Here is a 14,651-nt window from a genome sequence, read left to right as displayed (position 1 = left end):
ATACAATAGAAACACACACATATTTACACAAATATTTTATCCTAGAAACCTTAACTCGAGAAAACCAGCAATCTTCTTTCCATTATTATTTATGTATAGTACTAAAATATACTATCTATCTATCTATATATATATATATATATATATATATATATATATATATCGTGATATACATGGACTACCAATCCAATCATAGGTCCTTAACCAAAACTACAAAACAATGGGAAAACCCATCATGCACCACAAAACTAATTTTAGAAGTGACCGTGGGCTGAAAATGAATTTGTTCACTAAGTAATTCAACTGATTGGTTAACACAATCACCATTGTAATAGCCATGGTTAAAAATACATGTAAAAATATATGATACCATGGTCATGGGACATGTATTGTTGAATGGTGGGAAAAAAAATCATAGTGGGTGTTCATTCGGTTTATTATGGTTAAGGAAATTGGCAAAGGAAATGGAAAAGGCTTTGGGAAGGCAAGAGGAGTTTTTTGGCACATTTATTTATGAAAATAATGGAAATCAGGAGAAATGGGAGGTGAAAGGTCACAGGTTGCATGTGAGGAGGAAATTGAAGGAAAATAATGGAAAATGAAGAAACTGGATGCTTCATTGATAAAAAGGCTTCTGAGGATCAGTTGGAAAGCTTTGGACAGGTTTTAGTGGATCTCTCTTCTATTTTTTCTCTCTCTCATACTCTTGGACACAGAGTTTTCTTGGAGCACGCTTAGAGGAGTGTGGCATACTTGGAATTTGGAGCAAGAAGGAAAAGAGGAAGCAAAGATCAAGAGAGGAAGAGTAGGATCAAGCAGCTACAACATGATTTTTGCAGGTATGATTTGCATGTGTGTTATCCTTGCTATATTTTGCATGCATGGTGTTGCATGTGGTTCTTTGTTGTTATGGAATGGTTTTTACTAGGTGTGAGAGTGTTTTCAGCCTTTCCTTGGCATTTCCGGATAGCCATGGTGTGATGGGGTTCTCATGTTTTGGTTGAGCTAGATTGTTGGATGGATTCGAAGCTGAGTGAGGTGGATCTCTGAATAATAGAACACATGGCCTAGTAACCCCTGTATTGGACAGTGGGTTTCGGTAAAGCTATATTTTGTGTTTCCTTGGTGGGCCTAGGAACCCTCAATCGGTGAATGGTAGTATATATGGTAAAGCCTAGAGGTGGGTGCTCTCCATCAGGCCTAGTAATCTCAGGATGGAATATGTGGTAAACCCTGCAGAGTGGGTCCCAGTTTAGGGCCTAGTGATCCTATGTGGATTGCGGTAAAGCCTGAGAGACTAAGAGACAAGAAAATTCCTCACTATGTAGGTGGAGAAATCTGGTGGCATCCATGCTTTTTTTGGCCTAGTGATCTAGTGGAGATCATGGTAAAGCCTGTTATTACATGTTTATTGTTTTGGCCTAGTGATCCAATGTGGATTGCGGTAAAGCCTGGTTTCTATTGATGAGGGTGAGGGGGTTTAGCCTCAGGATGCCCTAGTTGGTTCTTTTGTTTTGAGTCCCACATTCATGCTTGGAATATGGCATGAGGGTGATTTTCTAAAAAGAGATTTGGCTCAACCAATCTATGATCAGGTGGAACGTGGTAGTCCCATACTGGGTTAGATTTTGCATTCATTAATAAGAGGTTATTTCCTTGGTATATTATGTGTAAATGTATTGGTTTAAATGTGGCTTATATGGTTGATGTATCCTTGATATTTTTGTTTTTATTATGTTGGTTATACGCATGTATTATGACAATGATGATGTATGGCTCTCCTCATATTTTGATTTGTAAATGAATGAACAATGCATCTATGACCTAATAGATGATAATGTAGTTAATGATATAAAGGAACAATGCTTCTTAGTGATTCTCAGATAAGTATGAGACCCTTATGCTCATATCTGTTGTTTAAACCTATAGATTACATATTTGTGACATGTTTGACGAAATTCCTGGCATGGCTAACAAGGGTCCAGTCCAGTCCTTGTCGATGTTTTTACAAATGTATCTTTGTTCCATTGTGAAATTTCATTCCTAAAGGTGTCATTAAGTTCTGGGCAGTGACCTGAGCTCTGGCCCTCAAAAAGTGGCACAAATCCCAGAGACACAGGCACATCACTAGGGAAAATAATCCCTAAACACACCCATTCCCTTGTTGTGGGAGCGTCCAGAGCCTCCCAGACACACCCTTGTCCATATCAATGGAGCGTCTAGGGGGTTTGATGCACTAAAAATTCAGTTTGTCTCAGGGGATGGTTACCTGAGTGGTTGGGATGGCTCCTGGGAGTTTTGTTGCTAATGTGGAAGGTCTGTGTGATGTGTTTTGTTGGTTTCACTTCCTTAATTGACACATAGGAGGTTGAATCATATCATAGTAAATTCTCGTCACATGTTTACGTCGTTTGGCCGATTACTTGGGTAGATGTGGGATGAGGTTTTTCAGAGTGGTATCAGAGTGGGTTGTGCTCTCTTTGGGTCATATATGATGCCACACCATGGTTGACCCCTCGAAATGGATGGGAGGTGTGTTTTTCATGCATGCATCTAGGTTGTATATGTGTTTGATGTGTATGCATGGTGATGGTCAATTTTGAAGCTGTGTTTTCCATTTATAAGTTGATGATGTTTTTGATTGATCTGTAAACAGTTGTGGATATTCTATTGGACAGTTCGTCACAACAGATATGATAATATTATATTAAAAATTTGAGATTCTACACTATTACAGTTTTATTTAATTTTTAGATTTGTAAAATTAATTGTAACTAGTGCATGCATGTAAAAGTAAATCAAGAAGAAAAGTAGAGAACGAAATAACAAGCTCACACACACATAATACACAAGATATGCTCTCAGGGAAACCCTTTTGGGAGAAAACCCAGCTGGAAGGTGAGGTCGCTTCGCTCTCTTTCTCTATCTAGAAATATGCTTGCAAATACAAAGAAGTAATGTTTGTGGCTCGTGGGCTGCTACAGTGCACAAATCCTCTTTGTGTACTCTACCTCCTATCTCTCCTGACTATCTTTGCTCAACTATGGAACAAAATTATCTCAAAAGAATGTAATGCCTCTACCTCCTAGTGGCCCAGTTATAACACAACCCGATAGCCTACTAGTGGTTAAGTTTGACTACATCAACTCTCAACTAGAGTGAAAAAATAGACTCTTGTAGAGTATTCTACATCAAAAACACATGGCTAGCCCCTTTTCCATTAATAATGGGGGCTGACGTGGCATCCTCCCGAACTGTAGTGTCAAAGCAGGAAGGTCAACTTCTGAGTGGCATAACTTTTTCATACAGACTCTAATTGACGAGATTCTTGCACTGTTGGAAAGATATCTCTGTGTAGAATAGCATGAAAAGGTTCTACATGTTAGTGATAAAATTTTACCCACAAAAAACGTTGTTTGATGCCTCAAAACACTCTCGAAAGGTCTCAGACCCCGTTTTACCAAATTAGGTCCTGCTAGTAAAAATGTCCCATGAGTTGATTCCTCCATGTTTTCCACTCCAAATGCATTGGGATGGAAGAAAATAATATAATGATCCAATTTGGATCACACCTCCCCATTTTGGGAAGTTTTTGGTCCCCAAAAGCTTTTACTGGATGGGGTGAGGAAATTTTTCCTCTACCTTCTCTCTGGTGTACCATTTAACTTTGCCTGGATGTTGTCCCTTCAACCCAATCTGCCAAAGGTCTTGTTTCCCTTGTCTTGTAGTTCTGGACCTCTTCTACAAAACTGTATCTTCCATCAACTCTACCTGAGCTCCTGGTGCCAAATCCTCCTCAGAAGGTAGGACATGTTCCTCTTCCTGATCTAGCATGGAAGGCTCATAGAGTTTCAAATTATCTACATTTACAACTGAGTAAATGCGCATATATGGTGGTAAATTGAGTCAATAGGAATTATCACCTACCTTTTCCAATATCTCAAAGGGACCATACCTTAGAGCCTTGATTTTCTTATCAGGCCCCTGCAGCCTCTCCTTATTCAATTGTAGTCATACTTTGTCTCCGAGCTTGAATGATTTCTCTGTTCTGTGTTGATCGTGTATGGCCTTATACTTCTCCTATGACTTCTGCAGTGTTTCCTGTACCTATATATGGATCTGCCTGATCTTCTCTATAAATTTTTCAGCCCTCAAAGCATCTCCTGCAAGGTCTTCCTTCACTCCTCCTTGCTTCCCATATGCAATATCCAAAGGTGAAGGTGGCAAATATCCAAAAAAAGTTTCAAATGGGGAATTTCCTGTAGAAGTGTGGACCCCTCTATTATAATAATGTTGTATATATACTAGATTTTCATCCTAGGTCTTCAAATGCTTCTAGTTGTAATCCCTTAGAAGTTGCACCAAAGTCCTATTGACTACTTTTGTCTGCCCATCTGTCTGTGGATGGAATGTTGTAGATATCTTCAACTTCATGCCCATATTCTCCCACAATGTAGTCCTGAATGCACTAAGAAATCTTGTATCCCCGTCTGAAATGATGCTCCTTGGTATCCCAAAGTGCACCCAGACTTGTCCAAAGAACAAGTTTGTTGCTTCTTATCTGTTGATGGCATTTTTACAGGGAATCATAACACATATCTTTCTAAACCTGTCAACTACCACGAACAGGTAGTCATGTCCCTTCCTGGTTGTCGGTAAACCTCCCACAAAGTCCATGGAAATGCTTTCCCAAGGACGAGTAGGTACAACTAGGGGATGATACAGACCCTGTTTCCTATTGCTAACTTGTTGGTACAACAAATCATGCATCCTCTTATGAACCTATCTACCTTCTCTTGCATCTTGGGCCAATACACATACCTCTGCAAGTTAGCCATGGTCTTCACTACACCAAAGTGCCCTGTAACCTTGGAGGTGTGAGCCTCTCTAATTAATTGCAAGTGCTCACCTTTAGGAACACATAGCTTATTCAGACTATAGAGTAACCCATCATGGAGATGGTAGTCAACGTTGTTTTTGCCATCATGCACATGAATCTGACTCTGCAACTGCTGATACACCTCCTTAAAGTCCTCATATTCTAAATATGTCTCTCTGTATGCGTCATGGGTGAATGGATCCATGTGCATAAGAGTCCCCAAAGTTGTAATATTTGATGTGTATGGCCTTGAAAGCATTTCGGCCAACTTGTTTGTGCTACCTTTCTTATCCTTGATCGCCAAATGGAACTACTGTAAAAATCCCATCCACTAGTAGTTCCTGGTCCGTTGTAGCTTATTCTGGGCATGTAGGTACTGTAACGGCTGGTGATCTGCGTGGATTAGTGTCTCCTTTCCCATCAGATAGTACTTCCACTTTTTCACAGTTTGCACCATGGCATAGAGCTCCTTATTGTAGGTAGGGTAGTTAAGAACTACCCCATAAATACTTTAGAATGGTAGCAAATGGGCCTTCCTCCTTGCATCAAGACAACTCCCATAGCATACCCACTCACATTTGTCTCCACTTCAAAGGGTCACTCTGAAATTTTGGTAATGTCAGAACTGGTGTTTCACTGATCTTCTTCTTTAACTCATCGAAAGCCTTATGCTGCCCTTTTCCCCACTGTAAACTCTTGCCACTTGCTGATATGGCGAGGAGTGGTGCTGCTACCGCTAAAAACGAGGCTATGAATTTCCTTAGGTACTATATTGCTCCAATGAAAATCCTAACCTCAGTAACATTATTAGGCACCGACCATTTCATAATGGCCTCCATCTTGTAAGGATATATCTTCAATTCTCCTCCACCGATCACATACCCAAAATACACCAAGGACTATTATGAAAACTCACACTTCTTGATATTTGATGGCAGTTGGTGCTTCTTTAATGTTTCCAGCTCCTGCGTCAAATGTAAAATATGATCCTCCCAGGTTGCACTATATACCATTATATCATCTAAATAGACAATAACAAATGAATCTATAAAATGGCACATTACATCATTCATTAATCTCATAAATGTATCCAATGCATTACGTAGGCCAAATGGAATAACTAACCACTCATACAAACCTTTCCTGGTTTTGAAGTTTGTCTTCCATGTATCTTATTCTTTGTCTCGAACTTGGTGATATCCAGACTTTAAGTCTAGCTTAGTGAAATACTTTTCTTGTTGCAACTGATCTAGTAGATCGTCTATCCTAGGCAGGGGTATCGATTCCTGAGCGTGAATTTATTCAATGCCTTGTAATCTATACACATCTGCCAAGTCCTGTCCTTCTTTGGCACAATGATGATGGGTGACCCACATGGTGATGTACTCATTGAATGACACCTTGTTCCAGCAGCTACGATAATTGTTTCTTCAACTCACTTTCTTCTATAACAGATTTCCTGTACAACCCAATATTTGGCAATGGGGAGTCTGGCAATAGTTGGATCTCGTGTTCCACGTTTCTCTTAGGGGGTAATCCTTTAGGCTCTCAGAACACGTCCTGTAATACCTGTAGCAACTCCTCCAATTCTTTTTTTTTTTGTTTCTTAATACACCCCTCTAGGGATGCCTTTCCTCTTATTGACTCCTCTACAGACTAATTTTCCCTTGGAAACAATAAAACATACTTTTTGCTGGAACTGATCAATTTCTTGGCTTGGTTGGAACTTACCAGTGAAATTTTCACTTACCTTTGTGTGCGTTGATCATGAATGATTTTCCATCCTTGATGAGTCAGTACTGGTTAGCCCTCATCATGAATATTGCATCACACATGTACATGTATGGACTCCCAAACACAACTCCACATACATCAAGGGGAACCGCATATAGATCTACTTCAATAATAAAATCAACACTGATAGCAAATATAATTTTACATTGTTTTGTTACCTTCAGCTCTGCATCCTTATGTACCCATCCCAATGGATATGTGTTTGGATTATCATGAACTTCCAGCCCCAAATTCTTGACCAGATATGTTGCAATGAGATTTTCCTATGATCCTGAGCCAAACGGAGCATCAATCTTCATCTTCTTTACTTGTATCTTGACATGGATGAGTTTCATCATTTCTTTCTCTTCCTATTCCTAAAGGCTACTCAAATTCACCTCCTTCTACACTAATGTACAGATAATCCTCTCATCCACGTATGAGCTACTTTCAACTTGGTTGCTCGAATCAATGGCCATGAGATTCTTCTTCTTATTATCTTTCTTCTTGTTCTTCGGGTTTAGCTCTGGATGCAACTTTCATCACTTCTCCTCTATATGGCCATCAATGTTGCAATGGTTGTAGTGGTTGCTAGGATCTTTGCACTGGTGTGTTGTGGCTGCCATATTTTTATGTTTTCCCCCTTTATGCTTCTTGTTCGCATCCTTAGAAGTGTCTTGTTGCTCCTTTTTCTTCGATCCACTTGATTGCACTCTTTTCAGGCCTATGTTTTCTAGGTATTGTGCCTGTACACAAGCCTCATCTACTGTTTTGGGCTTTAACAACATCATTTTCTCACATAGATAGCGGTGTAGACCCCCCAAATACTTGAGGAGTACATTTGGGTTCTTTGGAGAGATACCAAACATTATAGCCATCTTTCTAAATTCTGTGGTGTACTCATGCAGGCTTTGGCTTGGCGTTTTCCTGAAGTAATGTCACTAGATCCACTAGTCTTCCACGTACCCAATGGGATAAAAATGTGACTTAATGAGGGTTTTGAAATCCTCCCACTTATTCACTAGAGGTTTTCCCTCCAACCTCAAGGTTTTCATGTGGCTCTCCCACCAAGTCAGTGTATGGCCCTCTAATTTCAGACGCACGAATGAAATTTGTTTCCCTTCCTCGATCTTATGGACACTAAAATAAACTTTCAGTTGTTGCAACCAGTGGTTCAGCTTCACAGCGTCAATCTCGTAATGGTATGGCTTGATATTGAATTTTGCTTCCACTTTAAACAGGGATTGGTTCATGGCACTCGAACTGGGTTGATATTTTTCGGGTTCTTTCTTCGATTGGTTATCTGCATCTTCCCGATCTCTCGATCCCCCTTCTGATTTTTCCTCTACATTCGAACCCCCTTCTTCTCCAAATATCCCCATATTATTGCTTAGGGATGCCATGAGGAGCTTTACATTGCGTTTTATATCTGCGACTTGTTCTTCGAGCTACGAAAATCTCACCTCTGCAGGATCACAAGGTTTGTTTACAGATTCATCGCCCATGATTAGGGTTTTACGATTTTCGGCTTCACTGATCTAGATCCCTGCAATCTCCACAAAATACGCAAAGAAACTTGCTCTGATACCAAATGATCTGTAAATTTCCATGGATATTCCACTGGACAGTTCATCACAATAGATCTGATAATATTATATTAAAAAATGAGATTCTACACCATTATAGTTTTATTTAATAAATAGATCTATAAAATTAACTGTAATTAGTGCATGCATGTAAAATCAAATCAAGAAAAAGTACAGAATGACATAATAAGCTCACACACATATAATGCACAATATATGCTCTTTGGGAAACACTTTCGGGAGAAAACCCAGCTAGAAGGTGAGGTTGCTTCGCTCTCTTTCTCTGTCTGGAAATATGGTTACAGATACAAAGAAGTAAGGTCTGTGGCCTGTGGTTTGCTACATTGAAAATATGCTCTCTTTTTTCTCTACCTCCTATCTCTCATGTCTATCTTTTCTCAACTATGGAACAAAATTCTCTCGAAAGAATGGAATGTCTTTACCTCCTCGTGGCCCGGTTATAACACAACTCGATAGCCTACTAGTGGTTAAGTTTGGCTACATCAACTCTTAACTATAGTTAAAAAATAGAGTTTTCTACATCAAAAACACATGGCTAGCCCATTTTCCATGAATAATGGGGGCTGACACAACATCCCCCCAAACTATTGGTGTGAAAACAAGAAGGTCAACTTCTAAGTGGCATAACTTTTGCATAAAAACTCTTATTGACATGATTCTTACATCGTTGGAAAGATCTTTGTGTGTAGAATATAATAAAAAGGTTATATGCTTTGGTGGGAAAGTTTTATCCCCAAAAAACATCATTTGATGCCTCAAAACAGTCCCAGAAGGTCTTAAACCCCATTTTGACAAATTGGGTCCCGCTAGTAAAAATGGTCTTGTGAGCTAATTCCTCCACTTGTTTCCCTCCAAATGCATGGGGATGGGAGAAAAAAAATATAATGATCCAATTTGGATCATTGATGGGATGCATTTTTCATGAATGCATGTCATATGTATATGCATTTTTTATGCATGCCAGTGTCTGTATGTTGTTATGCGTGCATTGTCATGGTTATAGTTATGCATGTATAGTAGGTAAAACATGCATTGTGAGGTAATTGTATGTAGTTTTTGTCATCATGATGTTATTGGTATGTTATGATGCTAATGAGTTGGCTGAGATGGAGCAGGAGATGTAGATTATTAAAGTGAATTTGCAACAATGGACTTTGAGGTAAGAGCATATCATCATACAAGTTTGTATGGTGGGCATGTACGTATGTTGGTTAATATTTGTTATAAGCATTAGGGTTAATGAAATGATTTTTATTCAATTATTATTATGGTTACATGTATGGTAGATGTTAGTTAATCAGTGTGATCATGTGTACATGCATCGGTTAGTCATGAAGGATAGTAACATGTTGTTATATGCATTGCGGTCATATGCCTGATGATTATGGTTATTGCAGTTGAGGTCTTGATGTTATATGTATCATGCTAAATTGGATTGGCCTATGCAAATGGTTAGGGTTATGACATTTAGGTATGAGTTGACTTATTTGTGACATTGTGATGTACTAATCTAGACCGACTTTGCATATGTGATTGTTATGCATGAATGATAATTATTTATGAGTTTATGATGTGAACATGTTAGCTAGTTATTGTTATGGACATCATCACCTTATTTATGTTTATGTACATATGTTGTGAAGTTATATCATGCTAATCTATATTGATTGTGCAGAAAAGATAGCCTCCCCTGAGATACATTAGGGTACGAGTTTTCTTAAATCATCTATTTGGTGTTTGAATATTTGACTATGTTGTTTATTTGGTGTTTGAGTGTTTGGTGTCTATTATGTCATATATCTTTTGTCTATATGTTTGATTACTTGAATGATATGAGTATGTGTCTATAATATTTCTTGTCGAAATGATCTTGTTTTAAGATGCACTACAAGAAAAAAGGAGATTGGTGAGGGGCGAAAAATGTCACCATAAGCTCATTGGTGACGGTCAAAAGAGCATTCGTCACCAAATGTGGCGTCACAAAAACTATAGGTGTTGTAGTGACATAGAAAGTCCGGCACCAATAATGATTTATAATGACAGATAGCGACCATCACCCTTTCATATGAGAAATGGTGATGGACCATAGCCTCCGTCACCAAAAGTATAGGTGTTGTAGTGACATTCAAAGTTCGTCACCAATAATGATTTATAATGATGGATAGCGACCGTCACCATTGCATATGAGCAATGGTGACGGACCATAGTCTCGGTCACCAAAAACTGAACGTCACCAAAGGTGGCGTCGCCAAAAGTATAGGTGTTATGGTGACATTCAAGGTCCATCATGAATATTGATTATAATGATGGATAGTGACTGTCACCATTTCATATGAACAATAATGATTTATTGTGATGGATCTTTAATGGCCGTCACTATTGGTGCATATATATGGTGATGTTCATTGACCGTCACCAAAAGCTGCATTGCTAGAAGTATAGGTGTTGTGGTGACATTCAAGGTCCGTCACGAATAATGACTATAATGATGGAAAACGACTGTCACCATTTCATATCAACAACAATGATTTATGGTTACAGACATTTGAGGGTTGTCACTATTGATTCGTATATATGGTGGCGTTCGTTGACCTTCACCATTTCATATTTTTAGTGAGGGTCGAAAAATGTCACCAAATCTCATTGGTGATGGTCAAAAGAGCCTCTGTCACAAAAAAAAGATCATCACCATTCCATATGGATGTTAGGGCATGATGGAATCGAACCACCAACCTCCTACTTGTAAAGCATGTGCTCTTCCACTAAGCTAGCACCGTTTAAAGAATTATATTTTTAAAAATTAGACCTTGAAACTTCATAAATTGTAAATTCTACAACTTTCAATAAATTAAAGTCTCGGCAATATTTTACTAAACAAGAAAAGGAAAATTGAAGTTGTAGGTCCCTACCTAATGGTTATTGAAGTTATGAAAATTGGGTAGAGGGAAAAATAGTTATGTATAAGAGAATCAATATGTTCAGTTGAATACTCAATTAGAAGTGAAACTCTGAAGACATTTATAACCTATAAATGACCTATAACTATCAAATGCACCAAATATTGCAAAGGAAATGTCATAAGTGGATAGCATATGGAAGAAGAGGAGGTGGGGATTTGGAACCCTTGTACATCTTGGCATGCCTTATCACTTGGCACATCTTAGCTTGTTTAACATGTCTTTGTACTATCTGACACATCTTAGCATGCCTTAGCATTCCCTAACACACCTTCCAGTCATGACCTTACAACTAGAATTGCATTTTTCCATGACTTGGGAACCTTACATTCACTAGAACACCTTGGCACTCCCTAGTTGTCATGCCCTCTGTTATCCTCCATAATGTCCCAGGTTGATGAGGAGATCGAAGGAGGTAACCACAGACCAAGCTGTTAGTTTGGTAGCTAGCCCTACCAAAACATAGAGGGATCTCTCTATGAAATCACATCCAAAATATGACTGGAATGTAAAGGATTTTAGGGTAGATAGCCAGGCTCAGTCGGGTTTTTGGAAAATTTATGGATTTGGAACTCTATTCACTGGTGTCTTGTCTGGCAGGGACTTTGTCAAGGAGGCAAGGACTTATAACTCTGTCTAGGATAAAGCACCTAACATGCATGACAAAATCTCCCTAGAATAGAGTACCTCCTACCTAGAAGAGTGTCCCCTACTCAAAATATAGAACCCTTCTCTACTGTGCACTTTTCTTAAAGATAAATCTGTACATAAAATAGTACTAAGAAAAACACCTAAATTAAGAAAAGTGAGCATCTAAGTCAAACTATAAAAGTATAATAAATATGGCTCTTTATAAGTTTGGGAAACACTATACAAGCATGCTTTCATACAAAAACAATAAGATGCCTAAAATTGATGCGATTATTTCATCGTTGTTATACCCTCACAACAAAACTGGAATCTATAGCATGTACCCCAAGGCTATATGCATCTGTTGAAGGTGTAGATTGAAAGGATCTGCTGAGATGAAGTATTATTGAAGGAGAAACACCTTCAAAACAATAGATAAATTCTACATTGAATTCAACCCATTTGCACACAGACCAAGGCTGTTACTGGGTACACTTCTCCACTGAATGGAAATTGCAATGTATTGTAGTGCTGCTGAAGAAAAACACCTTTAGTGGAACACAGATAAAACTCTAACAGATATTGTCACTGTGGCCTCGGTTGTCGATGATCTCATCAATATAGGTAACAACTTCGATAATTGAAAAACCAAAAGGTGAGATGCATAGATCATTTGAAATGACAGATTTGGGCATATTTTATTATTGTTTAGGAGTGTTAGTATAGAAAATGCAAGGTATCCTGTTGTGTCTTTATGTCACAGGCCAAGGATGCAAAGAAATACATAAAATATTAAATAGCATGGTATAAGTCGATTGCAGGTTCTTTTAAAACGAGAATGGAATTCTCCTTGTGCGGGTTCTAATCTAGTGGGTATAACTTTAAATAAGAAACTGATAGTTATGGGGTTGAAATTGTCTCACAATTCATGAAAAGTTCCAAATTTGTTTACTAGAAAGAAGCAGAGTGGGTCGTCGATTTTATGGAAGGGAACACCCTATTCGCAGGAAGATAACTTGAAATTAGTCAAGCATATTATTTCTCGTCTTCCTGTACATGTGTTCTTTGAAAAGATAACCACATCCAAAGACTCAGTAACAACTCTGGTAAAGTTTATAGATGTAAAGCACTTCTGAGAAAACCCATCACTTAATGACAGTTGAGCGAGGAATATGTCGAAGGATTCAATCTTGCACTCAGTCATAAAAAGGAAGTTGGGGTATCCAACATCTTGCCAACAAACCGACTCCAACCATAATGTGAAAGGAAGGTTAACTGTGAAACCTCTTTCCCACTTTGTAGTATTGTTCCCTCTTGAATTCCGACAGGTATCTGAATGCTTAGATCCACAAAACTCGTGCCAAGTAAACTCTGCATGATACAATTGTGACATGCAAGCTTGACACACACTCTAGTTTCCTCTAAAAGAGGGTAAGTCAAAATATTATGACAATCTTAACTATAATTTGATCATGCATTATTGAGGTATTGCATGGAATAAACAATATACTATCAATGCACTAATGAAGAACTCAAAATAAATGAATTTCTTATTGCTACAATAGCGCCTCTTGGGATTCTTGGATAAAGCACCTAACCTACAGGGCAAAAGATTCCTAGAATAGATTACCTCCTACCTAGAAGTGTGTCCCCTGCTCAAAATGTAGAACCCTTCTCTACTGTGCACTTTTCTTAAAGATAAATCTGTGCATAAAACAGAACTAAGAAAAACACCTAAATTAAGAAAAGTGAGCATCGAAGTCAAACTATAAAAGCATACTAAATATGGCTATATCTAAGTTTGGGAAACACTAAACTAACATGCTTTCATACAACAACCACAAGATTCCTAAAATCGATGCACTTCTTTCATCGCTGCTACAACCTCATAGGAAAATTATAATCTACAACATGTATCCCAAGGCTGCATGCATCTACTAAAGGTGCAGACCGAAAGAAACTACTAAGATGAAGTATTGTTGAAGGAGAAACACCTTCCAAACAACAGATAGAGTCTAATGTGCATTCAACCCATCTGCACACATGCCAAGGTTGCTACGGTTACACTTCTCCTCTAAATGGAAATTGCAATGTATTGTTGCTCTACTGAAGGAGAAACACCTTCAGAGAAACATGGATAAAACTATAACTTATATTGTCACTTTGGTATCGGTTGTAGAAGATTTCATCAATATAGGTAACAACTTCGATAATTGAAAAACCAAAAGGTGATAGATTTGGGCATACTTTATTATTTTTTAGGAGTGTTAGTATAGAAAATGCAAGGTAGCTTGTTGCATCTTTATGTCACAGACCGAGGATGTGAATAAATATAGAAAATATTAAATAGCATGGTACAAGTCGGTTGTAGGTTCTTTCGAAACAAGAATGGAGTTCTCCTTGTGCAGATTCTAATATATTGGGTATAGATTTAAATAAGAAATTTATAGTTATGGGGTTGGAATTGTCTCATGATTCATGTCAAGTCCCAAAGTTGTTCACTAGAAAGAAGTAGAGCTAGTCGTCAGGTTTATGAATGGGAACACCCTATTCGCAGGTAGATAACTTCAAATTAGCTGGGCATATTATTTCTCCTCTTCTTGTATGTGTGTGCTTTGAAAAGCTAACCACCTCCAAAGACTCAAGAACAACTCTAGTAAAGTTTATAGGTGTGAAGCACTTCTGAGAAAACCCATCACTTAATGACAATTGAGTGAGGAATATGTCGAAGGATTCAATCTTGCACTCAGTTAGAAAAAGGAATTTGGTGTATCCAGCAACCAACAAACCGACTCCAACCATAAT

Source organism: Pinus tabuliformis, chromosome 5_1 (assembly GCF_031772625.1).
Source record: "Pinus tabuliformis cultivar Carrire ecotype Pingquan chromosome 5_1, CPIR1, whole genome shotgun sequence".
NCBI lineage: Eukaryota > Viridiplantae > Streptophyta > Pinopsida > Pinales > Pinaceae > Pinus > Pinus tabuliformis.
The sequence above is the reverse complement of the archived record's forward strand: the minus strand, read 5'-3'. Positions refer to the sequence as shown.